General features: G+C 36.4%; 1 protein-coding gene and 3 non-coding genes across 4 annotated transcripts in view; 1 reads left to right on the forward strand and 3 right to left on the reverse strand.

Moving 5' to 3' along the window:
• The window catches only part of LOC120415489 (mitogen-activated protein kinase 1), a 147,678-nt gene that overhangs the window by 87,298 nt on the left and 36,103 nt on the right, over window positions 1-24,277 (reverse strand). The window lies entirely within an intron of this gene.
• Window positions 18,444-18,515, reverse strand: Trnah-gug (transfer RNA histidin (anticodon GUG)). Its single transcript has one exon. It is a non-coding gene; the product is annotated as a tRNA-His (tRNA).
• On the forward strand, window positions 18,634-18,706 carry Trnav-aac (transfer RNA valine (anticodon AAC)). The gene has a single exon. It is a non-coding gene; the product is annotated as a tRNA-Val (tRNA).
• On the reverse strand, window positions 22,947-23,018 carry Trnah-gug (transfer RNA histidin (anticodon GUG)). Its single transcript has one exon. It is a non-coding gene; the product is annotated as a tRNA-His (tRNA).

Genomic DNA, 24,277 nt, shown 5'->3' on the forward strand with positions numbered 1-24,277 from the left:
TTTCGCTTACTTTTTCACGGCGCTTAAGATATGGAATTGCTTCCAACTACCGGCAACATGTTCTTTTGATCATTAGTAAGGCACTCACTTGAAGAATAATCCCGAAAAATGTAATAAATTAGCAAGCGCCATCAAAAAAACAAACGCGCCAAGTCGTTTGACGTTTCAATGTTCACTTTGCATTCTAATCGAAGGCTGAAGAAAACCGAGCGAGAGACGAAGGCAAAAAAAGAACAAAGGCTGGCCGTCAAAACCACCAGCAGCACAGCCAGCGATGCCAGGAAACTTTCCCTATAAATGCCACTTTTCGTGAGTGTTCGTTTGAACTGTCAGCGCAAATGGCAACACTCGACAGAGTGTTGGAAGAAAAAAGAACTAAGCCGATATTAGAAAAATGGGCGTGGCCCAATGCATTCGCCTCGATTAGAATACCCTTGGAATTTTTTTTTGTTAAATGCTTGGTAAAGAAATAGAATAACTTTTAGTGAAAGTGAAAATAAACAGAAATGTTCACAAAAACTTGCTCTACTCGTTGGTGTACTTGGTTTTAGTAAAATTCAAGGGAGACTCTAGATTATCCAGCATCATTCAAACACGACCGCTTATTAGGATTAAAATGGGTAAATTTCCCCTAGTCAAATTTGATGGAGAGCCCGCGATTTTTTTCGTTTAATTTTTTTTTTTTTTTGTTAAAATAGCCTGAGTTGTTACAATAAGACTCACGAAAAATGCAGGATGAAGCAACTCACCTACAAAAAATACAAAAATCATTTACTGAAACTGTTTTTTTTAAGTGCTCTAAACCTCAAACGGGAATCGATTTTGCCTTCCTCACTGAGGTACCCAAGTAACCACAAGCACTTAATTGAAGTATTAATTCAGTACTAAATCAGCACTGGAATGTTTTGAAGTAGTAAATAAGCTTTTCGAATGCCTCAAAGTACCAAAACTTTGCAGCATTACAACTGGCATTAAATAACCATTTACGACCTTGAAAATGTGCTTCAAAGCATTTGATGTTTATCAACAAAGTAACCCATCGATACGGGAAACATTTCAGCCAGGCACGCTCTTATTGACTTTTATCCTTCTCCCGTTATACCGTCCCAATAAGCATGCGGGCTAAGGCGCATTTCCTCCAGTATGCAACAGTTTTATTTTTGCGTAAACTGGGTTCAATTCCCGCTGACTGAAGTGTTTTTTTTTGTTTTGTTTTTTTTTTTTGTGGAAAACTGCAGCCTGTAATGAAGCCAAATTTTTCAAAACATATGCCCATAGCACAAAGGACATTATCAAAAGTTCTCTGGTAAATTGAATGAATTTTCTCGCAAGCAAAAAGCTGCTTTCTGGAAGTCTGATACACTTTGGGAAATTTTGCCAACCGTGGACCAAGCACTCCTCGGAAAAATAGTTCCCGTTAGCCGTTAGCGAGTACTTGTCCCTATTAACCTCAAGCTTTCCGTAATTGATTGCACTGCACTTACTGGCTGGCCGCAAATTGCTGAGTGATTCGTAAATAATTTCCGTCCAACGAAATGACAACGGGTTTTTGAACCAGAACCAGGGACCAGAATCTCGAAACAGCAGAAAGAAAGTCTTCATTAATGTTCGATGCATCAACCACATCGATTAAAACTTTCAAAACAAACACTCAATTCCGAATACATCAGTTGGCTGGCGCGCATCCTGGAGATCGACGAGAAAAATGCAAGAATAACATCAAAGTGTCACACTCACACATGACACGCAACAGGAGAAAAAAACAAAGGAGGCCCACCACCAAGTGTGTGGAGCAGCTAGCTGTCCTTTTTTTCCCCCAGCCTTGACGTCGATAAAGCAGTTTTTTTTGTTCGAGCTTTCGGTGAGGCATTAAATCGGCATCACTGTGCGCCACTTGAAATATTTCTCAAGGGAAAAGTGCTGATTTAATGTTTTGAAGCATTATTTGCTGGTATTAAATGCCAATATAATGCTGATTTAATGCCGCTATTTAGTGCCTCGCGGTTACTTGGGTAAGGCTATAATCCTGCTCTAAAAATGAACTTTGTATAAAAACGTCGTAGACCCACCTTCATGTATACATATCGACTCAGAATCGAAAACTGAACAAATGTCTGTGTGTATGTGTGTGTGTATGTGTGTGTGTATGTGTGTGTGTGTATGTATGTATGTGACCAACAAACTAGCTCATGTTTCTCGGCACTGGCTGAACCGATTTGACCCAAACTTGTTGCATTCGACTTGGTTTAGGGTCCCATAGATCGAGTTTTATACAGATTGAAGTTTCGATAAGTAGTTCAAAAGTTATGTATAAAAATGTGTTTTCACATATATTCGGATCTCACTTAAATGTATGTAAACTATGTCCGGATCCACCTTCCGACCCATCGTTGGTTAGGTTATCAAATGACCTTTCCATCGAGTTCAAAATATAGAAGATTTGGCAACCCTGTCTCGAAATATGGCCACTTAAGTGATATTGATGTACTTTTTGGAAGCCGGATCTCACTTAAATGTATATAAACTATGTCCGGATCCACCATCCGACCCATCGTTGGTAAGGTTATCAAAAGACCTTTCCAACGGGTTCAAAACATTGAAGATCTGGCAACCCTGTCTCGAAATATGGCCACTTAAGTGATATTGATGTACTTTTTGGAAGCCGGATCTCACTTAAATGTATGTAAACTATGTCCGGATCCCCCATCCGACCCATCGTTGGTTAGGTTATCAAATGACCTTTCCATCGAGTCCAAAACATAGAAGATCTGGCAACCCTGTCTCGAGATATGTCCACTTAAGTGATATTGATGTACATTTTGTAAGCCGGATCTCACTTAAATGTATGTAAACTATGTCCGGATCCACCTTCCGACCCATCGTTAGTTAGGTTATCAAATGACCTTTCCATCGAGTCCAAAATATAGAAGATCTGGCAACCCTGTCTCGAGATATGGCCACTTAAGTGATATTTATGTATTTTTTGGAAGCCGGATCTCACTTAAATGTATGTAAACTATGTCCGGATCCACCATCCGACCCATCGTTGGTTAGGTTATCAAAAGACCTTTCCATCGAGTTCAAAACATTGAAGATCTGGCAACCCTGTCTCGAGATATGGCCCCTTAAGTGATATTGATGTGCTTTTTTGAAGCCGGATCTCACTTAAATGTATGTAAACTATGTCCGGATCCACCATCCAACCTATTGTTGGTTAGGTTATCAAAAAACTTTTCCAACGAGTCCAAAACATTGAAGATCTGGCAACCCTGTCTCGAGATATGACCACTTAAGTGATATTGATGTACTTTTTGGAAGCCGGATCACACTTAAATGTATGTAAACTATGTCCGGATCCACCTTCCGACCCATCGTTAGTTAGGTTATCAATTGATCTTTCCATCGAGTCCAAAATATAGAAGATCTGGCAACCCTGTCTCGAAATATGGCCACTTAAGTGATATTGATGTACTTTTTGGAAGCCGGATCTCACTTAAATGTATGTAAACTATGTCCGGATCCACCTTCCGACCCATCGTTAGTTAGGTTATCAAATGACCTTTCCATCGAGTCCAAAATATAGAAGATCTGGCAACCCTGTCTTGAAATATGGCCACTTAAGTGATATTGATGTACTTTTTGGAAGCCGGATCTCACTTAAATGTATGTAAACTATGTCCGGATCCCCCATCCGACCCATCGTTGGTTAGGTTATCAAAAGACCTTTCCATCGAGTTCAAAACATAGAAGATCTGGCAACCCTGTCTCGAGATATGGCCATTTAAGTGATATTTATGTTCTTTTTCAATCCAGATCTAAAAAATAGATGAAATTCGTGTACAGCCATTGATGGTAATGAGTGAGGAAGGCTCCAACCACATAGGTGGATTAAGTTAGTTTTTCAGACAATTTTACATTAAAGTCTCCATATTGACCACTGTCCTACGTCCAATCCTTGTGAAGTTACAGCGGTTTTAAAAATAAAAATGTTGAAAAAAAAAAGGTTTTTTGATGGTTTTTGACAACTTATATGACAGATTAGTTGATAAATCGGTAAAGTTTGAATTGGTAAACTATGGGTAAATTTTTTTTTCGTCTAAAAAATTGACCGAAAATCAACTGAAAGATGATCCATAACGATATCTTTTACTGAATTTCGGTTTGATTTTTACCGAAATTGGAAGTTTTAATTTTACCGCCGTTCAGCAGTTGAAAACCCAATATTTTTACGGAATTCGGTAATAAAAAATCTTTATGTGTCTGATATTCTCTATCCATTTATTTTCGCCTATTTTTTGTAGTTACATTTTCGTAACTGGGTGAGTTTCCGCCAACACACGCAGCAGTTGCCTCGACCCCTCTTCGATTTGAGTGAAACTTTGTCCTAAGGGTTAATTTTTGTCCCTAATCACGAATCCGAGCCCAATCATTCGATATCTTCTGACTATTTTTGATCATTCGAAAAGACTTGTTTTTCAATAAAATGCAACCTGATGGTTTGGAAATTTGATGTCAAAGGGACTTTTATGTAAAATTTGACGCCTGATTTGATGGCGTACTTAGAGTTACAAAAAACGTGTTTTTCATAAAAAAAATAAAATAACAAAAATAGTTTCAGAAATTCTGTCATTTCTGTTGTTTGACTGTGAAAAAAAGGGACATGCCATTTTATGGAAAATTTAAGAGCCAGTTTTCACCAATGTGTCGTATCGAGGTGCTTCGATTTGGATGAAACTTTCAGCGTTTGTTTGTCTATACATGAGATGAACTCATGCCAAATATGAGCCCTCTACGACAAAGGGAAGTGGGGTAAAACGGGCTTTGAATTTTGAGGTCGAAAAAACATTAAAAATCTTAAAATTGCTCGCATTTCCGTAAAACTTCTTCAATTCCAACTCTCTTAGATGCATTCGAAAGGTCTTTTGAGGCACTTCAAAATGTGCCATAGACATCTAGGATTGGTTTGATTTTTTTCTCATAGCTTTTGCAAATAACTGTTAAAAATGGATTTTTTTAAAACCTTAATATCTTTTTCCAACAGCCTCCAACACCCATACTCCCATAGGTCAAAAGATAGGTAATTTCATGGACTATAAGCCTACGGAAATAACTTTTTGGCCAATTGCAGTTTTTCTCATAGTTTTTTGATTTTTCTAGAACAAACATTTTACAAAATTAGTTTTTGCCCTGTATGCCGTCATAGCGGCACTTTTTGATCTCAATTTTGTCATATTCGGAATCCTCGGAAAATTTCACGTAAGTTAGAAGTATTGGAGTATTGGAGTAATTGTTAAATTTTTTGTTAAAAATATGAATGAACATATGAGCAATTCTCTACCAAAACCGGAAATGGATTTTATTTGTATTTTTTGATTTGGCTCAAACTTTGTGGGGGCCTTCCCTATGACCAAAGAAGCCATTTTGCATCATTAGTTTGTCCATATAAATTTCCATACAAATTTGGCAGCTGTTCATACAAAAATGGTACGTATATATTCGAAAATCTGTAACTTTTGAAGGAATTTTTTGATCAATTCGGTGTCTTCGGCAAAGTTGTTGGTATTTTTAAGGGCTATTTAGAAAAAAATAGGTACACGGAAAAAAAAATTTCCCGATTTTTTTATTAACTTTTTTTTCACAAAAACTCAAATTCCCAAAATACGTATTTTTTGATTTTCGAGATTTTTTTATATGTTTTAGGGGACAAAAATCCGCAACTTTTGAGCTATAGAGAAACATGGTCAAAAAATCTGCCGCCGAGTTATGATTTTTTGAAAAACTGGTGATTTTTGGAAAAAATCGAAATTTCATACATAAAATTTTTTTGACCTCATTTTTTTATGCAAAATTGAATTTGCAATCGAAAAGTACTCTACAGATTTTTTGATAAAGGGCTCCGTTTTCAAGATATAGCCACCGAAAGTTTGATTTTAGCGAAATATTTGCAGTTCTTCAATTTTTAAAAATAGTGACCATGAGTGACCATTTCCAAAAATATTTTTTTTTGAAAAGTTCAGAAAATTTGCTATAAAATTGTCTAAGAGACATTGAAGATTGGACCTCTGGTTGCTGAGATACAGCGGCTTAAAGAAAAAGAAACACGAAAATTGAAGTTTTCTAAGTCTCACCCAAACAGCCCACCATTTTCTAATGACGATATCTCAGCAATTAATGGTCCGATTTTCAATGTTAATACATGAAACATTCGTGAAATTTTCCGATCTTTTCGAAAAAAATATTTTGAAAAAAAATAAATCAATACTAGCATTTTTTATGGGCATAATATTGAAAGTTTGGCCCTTTTAAAATGTTAGCCTTGATTTAATTTTTTTCAAAATATTTTTTTCGAAAAGATCGGAAAATTTCACGAATGTTTCATGTATTAACATTGAAAATCGGACCATTAATTGCTGAGATATCGTCATTAGAAAATGGTGGGCTGTTTGGGTGAGACTTAGAAAACTTCAATTTTCGTGTTTCTTTTTCTTTAAGCCGCTGTATCTCAGCAACCAGAGGTCCAATCTTCAATGTCTCTTAGACAATTTTATAGAAAATTTTCTGAACTATTCAAAAAAAATATTTTTATTAATGGTCACTCATGGTCACTATTTTTAAAAATTGAAAAACTGCAAATATTTCGCTAAAATCAAACTTTCGGTGGCTATATCTTGAAAACGGAGCCCTTTATCAAAAAATCTGTAGAGTACTTTTCGATTGCAAATTCAATTTTGCATAAAAAAATGAGGTCAAAAAAATTTTATGTATGAAATTTCGATTTTTTCCAAAAATCACCAGTTTTTCAAAAAATCATAACTCGGCGGCAGATTTTTTGACCATGTTTCTCTATAGCTCAAAAGTTGCGGATTTTTGTCCCCTAAAACATATAAAAAAATCTCGAAAATCAAAAAATACGTATTTTGGGAATTTGAGTTTTTGTGAAAAAAAAGTTAATAAAAAAATCGGGAAATTTTTTTTTCCGTGTACCTATTTTTTTCTAAATAGCCCTTAAAAATACCAACAACTTTGCCGAAGACACCGAATTGATCAAAAAATTCCTTCAAAAGTTACAGATTTTCGAATATATACGTACCATTTTTGTATGAACAGCTGCCAAATTTGTATGGAAATTTATATGGACAAACTAATGATGCAAAATGGCTTCTTTGGTCATAGGGAAGGCCCCCACAAAGTTTGAGCCAAATCAAAAAATACAAAAAATAAAAATGGTCGAAATCGGCCGGTTTTGTAGAGAATTGCTCATATGGGGTTTGCTTGTAGCCATAGCCATCACGAATTATCGCGATTTTACGAAAAAAGTTTTGAAAATTTGAAACTTCACAGGCAACTTACCAGAAAACATCTCATAAGAAGAATGCCTTTAGTATTATCATTTTGCAGTGTCTGAAAATCTCCGGACACAACGCATCGTTTTCGAGCAGTTCGTCCCATGAATTATGCATTTCGCGCACCGGTGAAAAGCTGTGCCAACAAATTTTAGCCTGTACCACTCAAACTTCCTTCCCTTTTTTCATAACGAGCCTTTCCGGTCTTTTTTTTCGTTATCAAAACATAAGCGTCCTCATCAGTCAGCCATTTTCTGGGCTGAAAACGACAACTCTTGTGAGCTGAGCGCTTGGCACAGAGCTATAATCATGAATTTTCCCTAAATAAGCATAATTTCGACATGCAAAATTTTCCACTCCACACCGGCGCGCAAAAGGCGGAGGCGTGTCTAAGCCGTGAAGAGCCGCAGATCAGATTTTTCGGAGCCTGATGATGCTGAAATGATGCTGTTCACAAGTTGCGGAGGCAGAACTGAGTTTTCAGTAAATTCAGCATTTATCACACTTTTTTTTCTCCAAGTTGTGTTCATCAACCACAACTTCCCAACAGTCAAGTCGCATAAGAATATCTGCAGTACAATTTTCCCCCTTTCTGAGCAGGCTTGTCAACAGGAACGTCGCGGTAAAAAGGCCTCCATCGACGACAAAAGCACGTCGTTGCAGTTTGTGGCACTCGGTGAGCTTTCAGTCGGTGGCCTCGTCCTGCTCTCGAAGTCACTCTACCATGGTCGTGTGACGTCGCCGGTGCCACTGAGGATGGAGGTATTTATAGCCCATACATTTGCGCTCGCCTTCGGAATACTAATGATCCTCGCGGGGTCTCCTCGTGGATGATGACGTGTGCGCATGGGGATATCCACGGGTTGTGGGACCATTTTTTGTAATTTCTTAATAAGAAATGAAATATCTGAATTTGAGCGATTGTTGAATTGCTCATTTTATATTTTTAATCCTTGTGATGAAGAGTAAGGTTATTGATTTATGAAAAATTCGACAATTAGCATATGTCGCTGGGCCGAAAATGCAGATGGAAATGGACTGTGTCAAAGTAACAATAAATATGGAAATGTTAACACGATTTTAGTTTTTTTTTTAATTTTCTTAGAGGGAGTATCTTGTTTGAATTTCAATGAAATTAGAGCGCAATAAAACTACAAAGGATTGAATATTTTTCGCTTCAAAAACTGCTTTATAATTAATTTTAAATATGGAAAATCGTAAAAATTGTGTTTATTATTGAAAAAAAAAATAAACCTGCAAATAATTTCATTTAGCATCCCATTATCACAAATAAGCTGGTTTTGATAGTGCATACATTCATAATATGCTTAAATTTTGATTGTAGTTCAGTGAATTGACGTTCTTTTTTCAGAAATGTGTCCTCTCATCACCCACTAGATCATGCCACCGAACTTCGATTTGCTTTTATGGCAAAAGCGTGCGTATCTCGTGTCAAAAGGCCATTTTCGGAACGCTTCTATAAATGGAATATGAAATATTCGTGCAAAAGTGTCCTGTGAGCAACTCTCTACGAAATCGGCCGATTTCGACCATTTTTATTTTTTGTATTTTTTTATTTGACTTAAACTTTGTGGGGGCCTTCCCTATGACCAAATAAGCTACTTTGCGTCATTGGTTCACCCATACAAGTCTCCATACAATTTTGGCTACTGTCCATACGAAAATGGTATGTAAATATTCAAACAGCTGTGACTTTTGAGTGAATTTTCTGATCAATTTGGTGCTTCGACAAAGTTGTAGGTATTGTTGAGGACTTTTGAAAAAAAATAGGTACACGGAAAAAAAAATTGCAGATTTTTTTATCAACTTTTTTTCACTAAAACTCTTTTTCCCAAAATACGTATTTTTGATTTTCGAGATTTTTTAAATATGTTTAAGAGGACAAAAATCCGCAACTTTTGAGCCATAGAGAAACATGGTCAAAAAATCTGCTGCCGAGTTATGATTTTTTTTGAAAAAATAGTGATTTTTGAAAAAAAAACGAAGTTTTATGCAAAAACAAGTTTGACATTATTTTTTAATGCAAAATTGGATTTGCAATCCAAAAGTACTCTGCAGATTTTTTGATAAAGGGCTCCGTTTTCCAGATATAGCCACCGAAAGTTTGATTTTAGCAAAATATTTGCAGTTTTTCAATTTTTAAAAATAGTGACCATGAGTGACCGTTTCCAAAAATATATTTTTTGAAAAGTTCAGAAAATTTTCTATAAAATTGTCTAAGAGACATTGAAGATTGGACCTCGGGTTGCTGAGATAGAGCCGCTTTAAGAAAAAGAAACACGAAAATTGAAGTTTTCTTAATCTCACCAAAACAACCCATCATTTTCTAATGACCATATCTCAGCAAATAATGGTCCGATTTTAAATTTTAAGGCATGAAAAATTCGTGAAATTTTCCGGTCTTTTCGAAAAAAATATTTTTTTTTTAAATTATTTGCTGAGATATGAATTAGAAAATGATGGGTTGTTTTAGTGAGATTAAGAAAACATCAATTTTCGTGTATCTTTTTCTTAAAGCGGCTCTATCTCAGCAACCCGAGGTCCAATCTTCAATGTCTCTTAGACAATTTTACAGCAAATTTTCTGAACTTTTCAAAAAAAATATTTTTAGAAACGGTCACTCATGGTCACTATTTTAAAAAATTGAAAAACTGCAAATATTTCGCTAAGATCGAACTTTCGGTGGCTATATCTTGAACCCTTTATCCCTTTATCAAAAAATCTGTAGAGCACTTTTCGATTGCAAATTCAATTTTGCATTAAAAAATAATGTCAAACTTGTTTTTGCATAAAACTTCGTTTTTTTCCAAAAATCACTATTTTTCAAAAAATCATAACTCGGGGGCAGATTTTTTGACCATGTCTCTCTAAGGCTCAAAAGTTGCGGATTTTTGTCCTCTAAAACATATCAAAAAATCTCGAAAATCAAAAAATACGTATTTTGGGAAATAAAGTTTTAGTAAAAAAAAGTTGATTCAAAAATCTGCAAATTTTTCCGTGTGCTTTTTTTTCTCAAAAGTCCTCAACAATACCTACAACTTTGCCGAAGACACCAAATTGATCAGAAAATTCACTCAAAAGTTACAGCTGTTTGAATATTTACATACCATTTTCGTATGGACAGCAGCCAAAATTGTGTGGAGACTTGTATGGATGAACCAATCACACAAAATAGTTTATTTGGTCATAGGGAAGTCCCCCACAAAGTTTAAGCCAAATCAAAAAATACAAATAAAATCCATTTCCGGTTTTGGTAGAGAATTGCTCTTGTGTGAAACTGCTACTGCTCTACAAGCTATACTCGAACGACTGAGCTACTGTTTCAGCTTCGCATTTCTTGTATCGCATGATGCTGAATGGTTCAACCGACGAAGCAGCAGCAAGGAATTTCAATCTCTGCCCGAAAGAGGCCCCCCTAAGGAAAATGGAGCAAATTTCCATATTCCAATCCAAACGAAATGTGTGTGTATGTGAAAATTCTAGAAATAAACGGAAACACAGGACTTATGGCTCGACCGTAGCCGGATTCCGGCTGTGGTAGCCAAGTTCTCTAGCAGTGTTTCGGTAGAAAGATATGAATGGTGCAATTGCAACCGACAAGATTGAATGGCCAAATGAATTTACACTTTCAATTACGAATTCAACAGCAGTACCAGTTGGCACCAGGACCGGAACGTGCCTGGGACGGCCCCCGTCGTCACAATGTGAGCATTCCCAGATCTAATTGATATGGAAATCAGGAAGTGTGTGTGTGTGTGTGTGGGTCGCACCCACTCCAGGGATCCATTTATGTTAACCACTTTAGGTGAGTCGAGTCCCTGCTCATATCATTGTTGCTACATTGTGTGTCACTGTGCCACCATATAATCGTTCTCATTAAGATGGGGCAGAGGATGTTCATTCTGTTGACGAGATCTTGATTTCTCAGATGCGTCAACGAGAACCCTTTTGTTTGCTAATTAGTCAATTATGACTGTTGCGGAGGTTGGTGGGGAATAAAATTTATTCCAGGATTTTTGATATGTTTGAACAAAAAAGTATTGAACGATACCGACACTACAGGGAGCGGTGGGAGATTTCGGGTTGAGGAAAATTTTTAATATCTGAAATTTATTCAGCAATTTTAAACTTTTGCAGGCAGTTTTCAAACTGTTTACCAAATCAAAAGCTTAATCATTCCTAAATCGAAATTTAGCAAAAACAATTTTACCACGCCCACGCCGATAAACAGAACCGCAAAAAGTTTTGTTATTACACACTGCGTGTACAATTTTTGTAAACACAAAAAAAAGTTGCAACCCACGGGATTCAAACCTAGCACCAACAGTAAGGACTGGCGCCTTAACCAGCTCGGCCATTAGACCGATGAATAATGGATAGGATAAACGCATTTATGAGCCTTACATTTCTGTTAAAAAGTTTACCCGTCTTGATGGTCTACATATTTCAGGGTGTAATATTACATAAAATTGCATAAAATAATGCAACATTTATTTTACACCCAGACCTTTTACACGCAGCTGGATAACTAATTTGTTTTTCCTGTTACCCGAGCATGGGTAAATAACAAGGGAAATGCATAATAATACCTTTCTCTGGTATCAATCCCAAATTTTGGTATTCCTGGACCCTTGAAAATTTATCTTAAGGATTATGCAAGAGCAAAATGTGGTATCATACCAATTTAAGGTATTGTTTTGATATTGCAAAATTGCAAAATTTGTCAATGCACAGTGGTCCAGATCGCAAAATTAAGTGGAAAATGGATTTTCCGAAAAATGGTGACGTTTTGGAGCTTTGGTGTCTTCAGAAGAGTTGTTGCAAATGGAAAGGGGCAACTTTTGGTTTGGTTCAAAATTAGGGTGGTTCACGATTAGGGTGATTTTGAAAATCTAACTTTTCAGGAATATTTTTGGGAATTTTTTTGTCTTCTAGAAAGTTGATGGGCTTGCCAATCCAAGCAACTTTGTCGAAGACACCAAAATTTTATCTCGTAATCTACGCCTTCTATGACCAAATTTATAAAAAGCATCTGAGCAAACCTTCAAAAATCAGTTTTTTGAACGTGGCAATTCAGGGTTAACTTTTAGAGAAAAGTGATATTCGGAGCACTTTTAGAGCTCTACAAAACAAACATTTTCATTTTTTGACATGTCAATTTGGACTTAAGGGTCAAAAGTTACAGCCATTTTAAGGTAAAAAAGATGCAAATTTAAAACTTAAATATCTCAAAATGGCGCAAGCCAAATTTTAAGCACTAGGTTGCATTTGAAAGAAGAGATCTAGCACTACAAACGCTGAAAAAATCTCAGGGGTGTTTTTCTTTAAACTTGAGATATCTTCATTTGAAAAAGTCTAATTTTCAAGGGAAAACCTTATGGGACCACCCTAACGAAATTCGAAAATTGTCCAAATATATGTTTTTCCATGTAATTTTGCCCGCTGAATCTGAATCTGCCCTCAGAATTGAGCCAAAATGTCAACAAATCGATTTTTGGTCATATTTTGGGTTTCCATGTAAAATTATCATTTAAACCCAAAATATGACCAAAAATCGATTTGTTGACATTTTGGCTCAATTCTGAGGGCAGATTCAGATTCAGCGGGCAAAATTACATGGAAAAACATATATTTGGACAATTTTCGAATTTCGTTAGGGTGGTCCCATAAGGTTTTCCCTTGAAAATTAGACTTTTTCAAATGAAGATATCTCAAGTTTAAAGAAAAACACCCCTGAGATTTTTTCAGCGTTTGTAGTGCTAGATCTCTTCTTTCAAATGCAACCTAGTGCTTAAAATTTGGCTTGCGCCATTTTGAGATATTTAAGTTTTAAATTTGCATCTTTTTTACCTTAAAATGGCTGTAACTTTTGACCCTTAAGTCCAAATTGACATGTCAAAAAATGAAAATGTTTGTTTTGTAGAGCTCTAAAAGTGCTCCGAATATCACTTTTCTCTAAAAGTTAACCCTGAATTGCCACGTTCAAAAAACTGATTTTTGAAGGTTTGCTCAGATGCTTTTTATAAATTTGGTCATAGAAGGCGTAGATTACGAGATAAAATTTTGGTGTCTTCGACAAAGTTGCTTGGATTGGCAAGCCCATCAACTTTCTAGAAGACAAAAAAATTCCCAAAAATATTCCTGAAAAGTTAGATTTTCAAAATCACCCTAATCGTGAACCACCCTAATTTTGAACCAAACCAAAAGTTGCCCCTTTCCATTTGCAACAACTCTTCTGAAGACACCAAAGCTCCAAAACGTCACCATTTTTCGGAAAATCCATTTTCCACTTAATTTTGCGATCTGGACCACTGTGCAATGGTCGAACACCACATTTTGGTATTCTTTAGGTGTTACAGTATTTTATCAAATTCCTCTGAAACTATGGGAAAATTTAGACCAATTTTGACAAAATAATTAATTTTGCGCTAAAATGATGTCTCAAAGCGAATGCTTTCATTGAAAACCAGAAATTTCAAACTTGATTTTAAACATTTTTGATATACCCCCTACAGAAATGACTTGAAATTGTGGAAAATTGTCTAAGTCAGGATGGCACATTTTGGTATTATTTTGGTATTGAAAGGTTTCATCAATTTTCTCTGAAACTATGGAATTTTTTTAAAAATTTTGCGAGATAATTAATTTTGCGCTAAAATTACTTGAAACATAAAAATGTTAAAGCTGTTTTTTTTGTGATATACTCACTAATATTTTTTTCAAAAACGTTGAAATTTCTTTAAGTCGGGATAACCAAATACTTTGAAAAACGAGTCAATCAACAGATTATTGAATTTTTATTGAATTTCAATCCGGTTTCATTTTAATAATACTTATTTTTCAATCTTGTTATTTTTCAGAAGCTTCAAGAACTTCAAGCACAGGCCGTTCATCAATGACAAATGCATTCGGTGTGGTGAAGAATATCACTATGAACAACATGGAATCATCAGGTGAGTAGATTTGGCTATTGCATATGGATCATTTCCGTTTTTTCACAAACTGCAACTGCTGCACTAAAAATGGTATGAAAATACCAAATTTTGGTATTACTTGTGCAAATACCAGCGACCAAAATGTGCTCTTGGTTGCCCAGTAATAGATGGTAAAATACCATGAAATCATACCAAAATCATGTTTGTGGAAGACCACAGGAATACCAAAATCTGATTTTCCAAGGGCGCGGGAATACCTAAAAATTAAACCATGGCAATACCAAGTTTTGGTATTCAAGCAATGTTCAAAAATCCAGAAGACCTCAACTTGGTATTGAAATGATTTTATTTTGTGGTATTATTTTACCTTTGAAATAACATGTTTTGGTATTGTTGTGCCCTTTCACATACAAGATTTTGGTATGATTTCATGGTATTTTACCATCTATTACTGGGCAACCAAGGGCACATTTTGGTCGCTGTTATTAGCCCAAGTAATACCAAAATTTGGTATTTCCGTGTTATTTACCCCTGCTCGGGTTTAGCACTTTTATATGTACAACAGACAAATTATTTTGAGGACTTGTATGAAGAAAACATTGGTGCGAAATATATATTGGTACCGTCAGTGGGGGTAACATGGGGTCTGGGGGGTGAGATTGGTCCAAAGTGATGTTTACGGATTTTACAATTTCTCAGGTTCTTCTCAATGAAACTGAATTCTGTTACAAGGGTTGTGTAGGAGATATCTTAAGATGACTTTGCTGAAAAAATCTCGTTCCTAGAATAAATCCTGTCTAAAGAAGAGGTACATTTTTGACCAAAAATTACCTCTCGAAAAATCAACTTCTTTAATATTTTTCCAGGCGCTTTCTTTTATATGTTTTTACACATATTTTGCTATAATAGAGGTGCAACACATTGTTTTATAACAGAAACCTATACAACCTTTGATAATTAATCTTCAACAACCCAACCTCGCCTCTAGGCAGGCCAAAAATTAATTTTCAAATAATTTTTGATCTTTGAAAGCCTTGGAAAGAAGAGCTATTAAAGTTTAGGAAAATGTTTGGGTTAAAAGTTAGAACTGTTTAATTTAACATTTCCTTAATTTTATGTGAAAATAAGTTTGCACTAGTTTTTGCATTGCAATCAACATATTTTTTTACAATCTAAATGATAAAGTTATTTTTATAAAGTAAAACACGATAAAAATAAGCAGAACATTTCAAAAATGGCAGTAAAAACATGAAAACTAGGAACGCAAAAGCTAATAATTGGAGGTGAAAGAGTACACAGAAAAAAATAATGTAAATTTGGAAGCTGTAATTTTGGAAGGTTGAATATTACCTCTTTAATGATGTAATTTCACCTCAATTTAGACTGAAAAAGTGACATTACACCAGAAAAGTGGTAAAATTACACATTTCCAGAGGTAAAATTACACCTTTTTTCTGACATAAAAGATGTAATATTACCATGATTTTTTTTTCTGTGTAGGCTAAATACTATAAGAAACAGACAAAACCCAAACAAAATAAATGAAAATATGAATAATATTAATGTTACTAGAAAAACATGAAGCAAGAAAAGAAAAGTTTTTCGCATAACAAAAGTTGCTCAAAGTGACTTTCTGAACACTGGAAAAGTAAAAAATAAAATAAAAAAAAAGATGGGCATTAGAGGGTTCAAAAATTTTGAGATAAGAGTTGATTTAAAAAAAGTTTACAAATTGAAATAAAAAAACAAAACATTGGTTAAATTTAGGCGTAGTAATAAGTCAACCTATAAACCAAATGTTTTGAGTTTTTGAACAATTCTTATTGAAAAAACGTTAATTAATCCACCGTTAGGTGGTTGGTGTATTCCTCATATTTAGAGGCTATCCAAAATAGATACAAAAGGGCGGACCTTTCAGTGTTCTATCAACTTGATTCATTATTCATACCATCAGATTGGGTAGTCACACAGAAAAAAAAAATCGTGGTAATATTACATCTGGGAAGGGGTACATCTTTTATGTCAGAAAAAATGTGTAATTTTACCTCTGGAAATGTGTAATTTTACCACTTTTCTGGTGTAATATCACTTTTTCAGTCTAAAATGAGGTAAAATTACATCATAGAAGAGGTAATTTTCAACCTTCCAAAATTACAGCTTCCAAATTTACATTATTTTTTTCTGTGTGCAGATCTTCATAATTCAGGACACTTATCTGCCGTTCTACGCATAATTGTCCCATGTTCAAAAAGTGCAACTTAGAAAAACGCGATTGAAATTTTTCGATCGATTTCTGTGTTTCGTATAATTGTCCCGCGGGCTCCTATTCACCCTATATGTCCCTAATCGCCCCAGTTAGCAGTGAATCACTCTTATTTGTGATCCTCTTGTTAAACAACAAGTAAACACGACATAATGCTTCATAAAACTTATGATTCCGTATAACAAAATACTTAGTGGGACAATTATGCGTAGAAATGTAACGATGGGACAAGCAGACTTGGTGTTGTTTTTAATGAGTTTTTGAACAAAGTACGAGATTTTATGTGTTTTTCTTAACATTCATCTAAACTTAAAAATGTTAAAAAGTCAAAATCATCAAAAAATGACATGGGACAATTATGCGTAGAACGGCAGTTATGTGCTTAAAACTTTTGATAGGGTTGTCAGATCTTCAATCTTTTGAACTCGTTGAAAAGTTCTTTTGATTATCTATCCAACGACAGGTCGCATGATAGATCCGGACAGCGTTTTTGTCAAAATATATGAGATCTGAATCTGAGATTTGAAACAACTGAGCAAAAAAGTTATAGCATTTCCTTCTCAAACCAGGACGTTACAGTTTGCTCCAGTCCTGTAGAACTCCCAGCAGTGCAGCAAGGCCGATAAAAGCCCGAACATTATCGCTAATAGGTGTGATCATATCTCTATACACTCGCAGGGAACTCCCCATCGGTTGCCAGCAGTCAGTGGGAAAAAGGGACCGCCGCCGCCATAAGTCCCATGATCCCCGCAGGAGGCGCCTCGCAATCTGGGACTCCACGACCAACGACGGTGGCCGAATGTAATTTCCATTAGCGTAAATTTACAAGTGGTAATTTGCCACAGACACGAACTGCGGGGCAAAAAAGAAAACTGAGGACGACATTATCAACACCGGAGCTGAACGACGGAAACATCCGGCGGACGACTTGTTGTGGCAGGAATTATATTTCTGACCCATAAATTGTGGCCCAGCTCCGAGACGTTGTCGTCGGCGCTAACGGTTATGAGCGGACCTAAGGACCGAAGGGCAAGTGTTGACTTTGGGTTGGTGCTCTATGGCTTCCTTGGAGTGTAAGAAGGGCGGGAGTTGGGACACATTATGAATGCAAAAATGTCCCACTGAAACATTAGGAATGTGCAAATTACGAAACGCATGGGACAGGACGTAAATTGATGTGGTTTGTTTGAGTCCCTTTCTGAAGACGATAAGTATTTACATTGGCGAAGTTTCTTAAGACAGCGTGAACAAAAATAATGCATAATTAACATTGCAATTATTTCTTTTCATAATCACAATTTCACCGATTGGAAGGAACAGAGTGTTTCAGTTATATTGAATGAAACTGATGTCATTATCCTCAGGTGGTTCATAACCTGCAGCAACTCAATTCAGTGACGAACCACCGATGGAAGCCATCAAATAAATTGTGTTTACCCTGTTCCATCCACCATCAGGTAATGAACATCGACCAATAATTTTCCACCGTGCGACATCAAAGTCGATCTTCGTCGAATGGAAACGAATCCAATTATTGTTTGTTTGCACTATTCCGCACCGAATGCGAAACGTTATCACCATCAAGCATCAACAAAAAGGAGGACTGTTTTTCACAAGGGGGTTTTTCGAAATTCATTTTGGGATACTTCCCATGGGAGATACCTTGGGCCAAAAACTCAATTTTAAATTCAATCAATCGATTTTGGGTCCAATGTGATTTGCGATTGAGAATTCCACCGTGAACATGACTGATAATTTTACCCTTGATTATGGCCAAGTTTGTCTTATGATGAATACTCACCTGGAAGGAGAAAGAAAACATGTATTAGTACTATAGTAAGTAAGGAAAAATAAATAAGAAATAAAACAAAAAAAGGCTTATGCCGTGACCAGGATTCGAACCTGGGTTACTACGGCCACAACGTAGGGTCCTAACCACTAGACGATCACGGCTATCAAGGCAGTGTATCGTTAATGATTGTTTATAGCCAATACAAGAATCAATTTTGACCCTACCGTGTCATTATTGTTGTTATAAACTGATCGAAGCAGCAGCCATTCACGATCAGTGGTTTCCGTGGTGTAGTGGTTATCACATCCGCCTAACACGCGGAAGGCCCCCGGTTCGATCCCGGGCGGAAACAAATATTTTTATCCAAAAAGTTTCAGAGCTTTTGTAAAAGAAAATAAAACATTCATGTGAAATATCAAAAGCCTCATATTTTTAGCCCTTAATTTACAAGAGATATACGCAATTTTTACTAAAAATTACGTAAAAAGAACATAATATTAACGTAAAATGCACTTTTTTAGGGATAAACATGTATGTTTATGAAAAAAATGCGATTATCCAATATTCCTGGAACAACTTTGCCGAAGACACCAAAGTCCTAAAACATCGCGCAACAAAGTGAGAATGTGGTTGACACCTTGCAGGGTAGTCTAGTCACCCTGTTTGAACATTGTTTTTTTAAGAGTAAAATTTGTCAAAATATTTTTAGTGTTTTTATTTAGCAAAAGAATGGACAAGAAATATTTATGGGACTTGAAAGAAAAATATGTTTAAGCGAATTATATTAAAGAAGGATCTTTGGGATATTTTTCAGTGCATTCTCAACATTGCAAAAACTCATATTTCCCCCCTAAAACTAGAGCGTCCATTTCTCGTTTAACCGAGAAAAGGCACTTAATTTCTAAAATCAGTCGTGGAGCAAATGGTAAATACTTTTTTTGCAATCCCGCTGGTGAAACTGCCTACTTTTAACTACCAAAATTAACAGATTTGAAAATCAATACCTTTTAATAACAGTGCCGAAAAGTTCTTCTTTTCAGCACTGAAATGGGTGCTAAAAAGTGGAACTTTTCAGCACTTGTATCGAAAAGTAACATTTTTCAATATTGTTTTGTTTTGAATGGTGAATTTACTTACACACCAAAAAATAATCGTGTAATTTTCTGTCTAAACGATGCACATAACTGGAGCGTCATCTTTGACGCAAAATTACATCAGATTAGAAAATTACACGACCCTTTCTAGACATTTTTTAGCATTGAATTTTACACGAGAGGAAATTACGTTGATGTAAAATTAAAATTCATTTAATTTCACTGGGCTGCTCGTGGGTTCCGGATAGGTTTTGCTCGTGTTTCTAGGTTAGGACTGAAACAAAAATATCTTCGACGTTTAAATAAACATGTTTATTTCGACAGTTTCATAACAATTAATAATATATTGTTGATTAGTTTTCACTTGCATTCCATCGTTACGTTCTGCCACTTATTACCAGATTATTCTCTGACATCATGTGACTTCGAGAATCGCCTAGAACAGGTTCCACCTTGGGCACGAAAAGCCGCTGATTGATTGCACTAGTTCGGTTCTATCGGGAGGTTGAAATCAACGGCGCACATTCCAATATTCAGGTCCGGAACGCGATATTTTGGCGGATTCCGATAGCACTCGCTTCCCTTCATTAAAATCTTCACAATTCAGCACTTAACGAGTAGCACACACATCAACACACATTGCACCGTGCCGTTTTTGGTCCAGATGCGGCCACCAAAACATTTTCGCCCAAAGTCTTTTTCGCTGGCGCATTTGCTTGGATGCGACGGACGGCTACTTCTGGAGGCTTGTCGATCTTGGTGATGCTCGTAGAGAAATTTCAGAAAGTGGTTCCTGAACAAGCTGCCAAAGGATTTCCGCATTGTACTGCAGCAGTCTGGGGACAAGAAAAGATTAAATTGATGATCTATGATTGTAATCAAGAACTGCCTCACTCACCTTGAAATTAGCGATCCCCCTCCGGAATCTGCTTGAGTACCGGAACTGGCAAATAGCTCTCGGGTACCGGACATCAAGTCTCCTCTAAGGCACACAAAACTGCCAAAAGATTTCGAAGGGTTCTGGTTGCCAAAACACCTTAGCAGCAAATAAAATTTTCACGCGACTGTTGTGATCGCACAGTTCAAGATGGCTGACTTTGACAATCGTGCACGCAGCGATGCAAAGCAGCAAAAAAGGGTGAAATTCGAACCGAACTGATGTAAAATTAAGTAACATGATTGAATATTCAGACAAATCGTATGCTCCAGTTATGTGCATCATAAGAGACACAAAATTACATTTAATTAATATTAATATCCAGTAAAATTGCCCATATAATCAAGGATTTGGGTTTTGCAATATTGTTTGGTGATTACGTCTGGTAAGATGTAAAATTAGGTTGATTTTTTTGATACGTGCTTTAGTTTTCAGTCAATGTTTCAATTACGTCAAGAGTAATTTTCATATTTTTTTAGTGTGTAACAAATGGGTAATTCTCCGCCAACTCACACAGCAGTTGCCCCGACCCCTCTTCGATTTGCGTGAAACTTTGTCCTAAGGGGTAACTTTTGTCCCTGATCACGAATCCGAGGTCCGTTTTTTGATATCTCGTGACGGAGGGGCGGTACGACCCCTTCCAATTTTTAACATGCGAAAAAAGAGATGTTTTTCAATAATTTGCAGCCTGAAACGGTGATGAGATAGAAATTTGATGTCAAAGGGACTTTTATGTAAAATTAGACGCCCAATTTGATGGCGTACTCAGAATTCCGAAAAAACGTATTTTTCATCGAAAAAAACACTAAAAAAGTTTTAAAAATTCTCCCATTTTCCGTTACTTGACTGTAAAAAATTTTGGAACATGTCATTTAATGTGAAATTTAATTTACTTTTCGAATCTACATTGACCCAGAGGGGTCATTTTTTTCATTTAGAACAAAAAATTTAATTTTAAAATTTCGTGTCTTTTCTAACTTTGCAGGGTTATTTTTAAGAGTGTAACAATGTTCTACAAAGTTGTAGAGCAGACAATTACAAAAAAATTGATTTATAGACATAATGGGTTTGCTTATAAACATTACGAGTTATCGAAAATAAAAGTTTTGAAAAAGTTGGTCGTCATCGATCATGGCCGTTCATGGTCACCCGCGACAGACACGGACGACGAAACAAAGAGAAACGCAAAAAGTAACTTTTTAAAAACTTTTTTTCGTAAAATCGCGATAGCTCGTGATGTTGATAAGCAAACCTCCTATGTCTGTTTATCAAAATTTTTGTAATTGTCTGTTCTAAATTTTTGTAGAACATTGTTACACTCTAAAAAATAACCCTGCAAAGTTAGAAAAAACACGAAATTTCAAAATGAAAATTTTTGTTCTAAATGAAAAAATGACCCTTCTGGGTCAATGTAGATTCAAAAAGTACATTAAATTTCCCATAAAATCCAAAATTTTTTACAGTGAGTAACGGAAAATGGCAGATTTTTTAAAACTTTTTTAGTGTTTTTTTCGATGAAAAATACGTTTTTTCGGAATTCTGAGTACGCCATCAAATCGGGCGTCTAATTTTACATAAAAGTCCCTTTGACACCCAATTTATATCTCATCACCGTTTCAGGCTGCAAATTATTGAAAAACACCTCTTTTTCGCATGTTCAAAAATGGAAGGGGTCGTACCGCCCCTCCGTCGCGAGATATCAAAAAACGGACCTCAGATTCGTGATCAGGGACAAAAGTTACCCCTTAGGACAAAGTTTCACGCAAATCGAAGAGGGGTCGGGGCAACTTTTCCCGATTTCGTGTGAGGTGGTAGAGAATTACCCACATGAATGTTTGAAATAAAATTTCAATCAAAAAGCATTTTTTGGAATTGCAAAAAATGTTGTGAGCAACTTGTTGCAAAACATGATCTTTCCAGCACTCGTCGTATTTATCCAACTCGGTAAACTTTGTTGGATAAATGTACGACTTTTGTTTTATAAACAAAAACATTCTCTTTCACGATAAGAATTGCATAAGCCATGAAAAACTCAAAAATACTCCGGGATTGGCCGGGAAAATAGCTAAAAGTTGACAGAGTTTAACCCATCTGCTGAACCGCAAAATAGAATTAAAAAACACAGAGAGAAAATGGGTAAGAAAAAGGCTCAGGAGGTTATGTTACAGACATTACCAGTATGACAAAAAATCGTTTGAGAAAATCTTAAAAACCAGAATTGTAACCAGTTCTGACAAAATGTAAATTGTCATGCCCGGCATCGTTCCCCAAAAAAGTTGAAATCATTTGCACCATTTGCACCGTTTGAAACTGTTTGTACTTGGGGACACCCTGGAGATTTTCCCTTGTCCATAAATAAAATAGGTGAAGCATTAACTCTTCCCGTCTTCCAAATATCTTTTCTTGCGAAGATAATTCAAGTAAGAACTGTGAATGTTTGATTTACACATTAGTTTCATGATTTACGCCTGCTAGTCTGACTGTAAGAATTTCGAACCATTTTTTTATCGCTTCGTCACCAAAAAAATCCCATCCGTGACAATGCTTCTACTCGGAAACATTGCCGTGACCAGGATTCGAACCTGGGTTACTACGGCCACAACGTAGGGTCCTAACCACTAGACGATCACGGCTGCATGGGAGATATGAAATAAAAAACTTCTTTTGCGGTACCCACTTCACGCCGCCAATAACTGCAACTCAAAAAAACCGATCGCTGCATTATGCAACAATTTATGTTTATTTTTAGACCCGTTTTTCTCGCCACCAATCAGCTGATCGCAGCAAAACCAACTTGGCCCCACCCAGCAATTAAGCCACTTTTTTTTTTGGTTTTCACTGTCTACCCACCTCCCTCCACGTGTGGGCTTCGCGTGGTTTTCGGCAGTGGCCATAACCGACAAGTTGCTGCGCCGTAAAAGTGAGCGCTAAAAATATAGCAGCACCCAAAATAAAATTAAATTTAAGCAAAATTACCGACCGCGGCAAGAAAACCAACGACGGTGATTGAGAAAAAGTACCTCGAAATGGTCGTTAGAAATATTTTCGTATACACCAATTTTGACCCATGTCCTGACGGTGCAGGACGGCCTCGTCCTTATCTCATTACAAGCACCTGTTGCGCTGTTTCCGGTGACCGGTGGAAAACTTCAGTGTCCGGTCTTTGGGAAGGAAATTCAATTACATTACAGTCGTCGTCGTTTTCGGGAAACTTTTGCTCAATTGCTTGCTAAACGGACAAATTGGGAGAGGTTACAAGTGTCACTTGAAGTTGTGCGATTCCAGGAATACTGGAAAGTTTTCAATTGAACCAAAGAGTTCAGCCGTGTGCAGAAGGGCGGAGTCGTCCACCCACGATCGGACGAACTCCCATTTTGACAAATGGCTCAATCAACTGACCCAGAAAGGGAAGATTAGTGTCAACGCGAGCAGCATTCAGAATGATTCAGATGAATCGTTGGCGGCCAGGAAAAATTGTGCTTTCTGCAAGGAGGACAAATAAAGTAATGGCACGTGGATCCAGGATTAAGGCCATGGTTAAAAAAGGTGTGGTATTGTTAGGTCGCGCTGTCGGACAAAAGCCATCTACTCAAGCAAGGTCTGAAGGCCATAGAGTTATCTAAGCCCGATCTCACGCACACTAGCACGCCATTTGTTTTGCTGGCCGGTACAAAATTTAACCTCAATCTTTTTCGTGTACGTACACGCAATACATGCGCACGTAGATAACTCTATAGCAAGATTTCTGTCTGAGTTTTTTTTTTTTTCAGGAACATCCAGGATACCATTAGGAAGCTGTTGACAACGCGCGCGAACAAAACAACTTGCAGAAGTTCCTGGAATAATTAACAACAAAACATTTGGTTGTGTCGGCAGAGCAACAATCACTTGA

The sequence above is a fragment of the Culex pipiens genome, chromosome 2 (genome assembly GCF_016801865.2).
Source record: "Culex pipiens pallens isolate TS chromosome 2, TS_CPP_V2, whole genome shotgun sequence".
Lineage (NCBI taxonomy): Eukaryota > Metazoa > Arthropoda > Insecta > Diptera > Culicidae > Culex > Culex pipiens.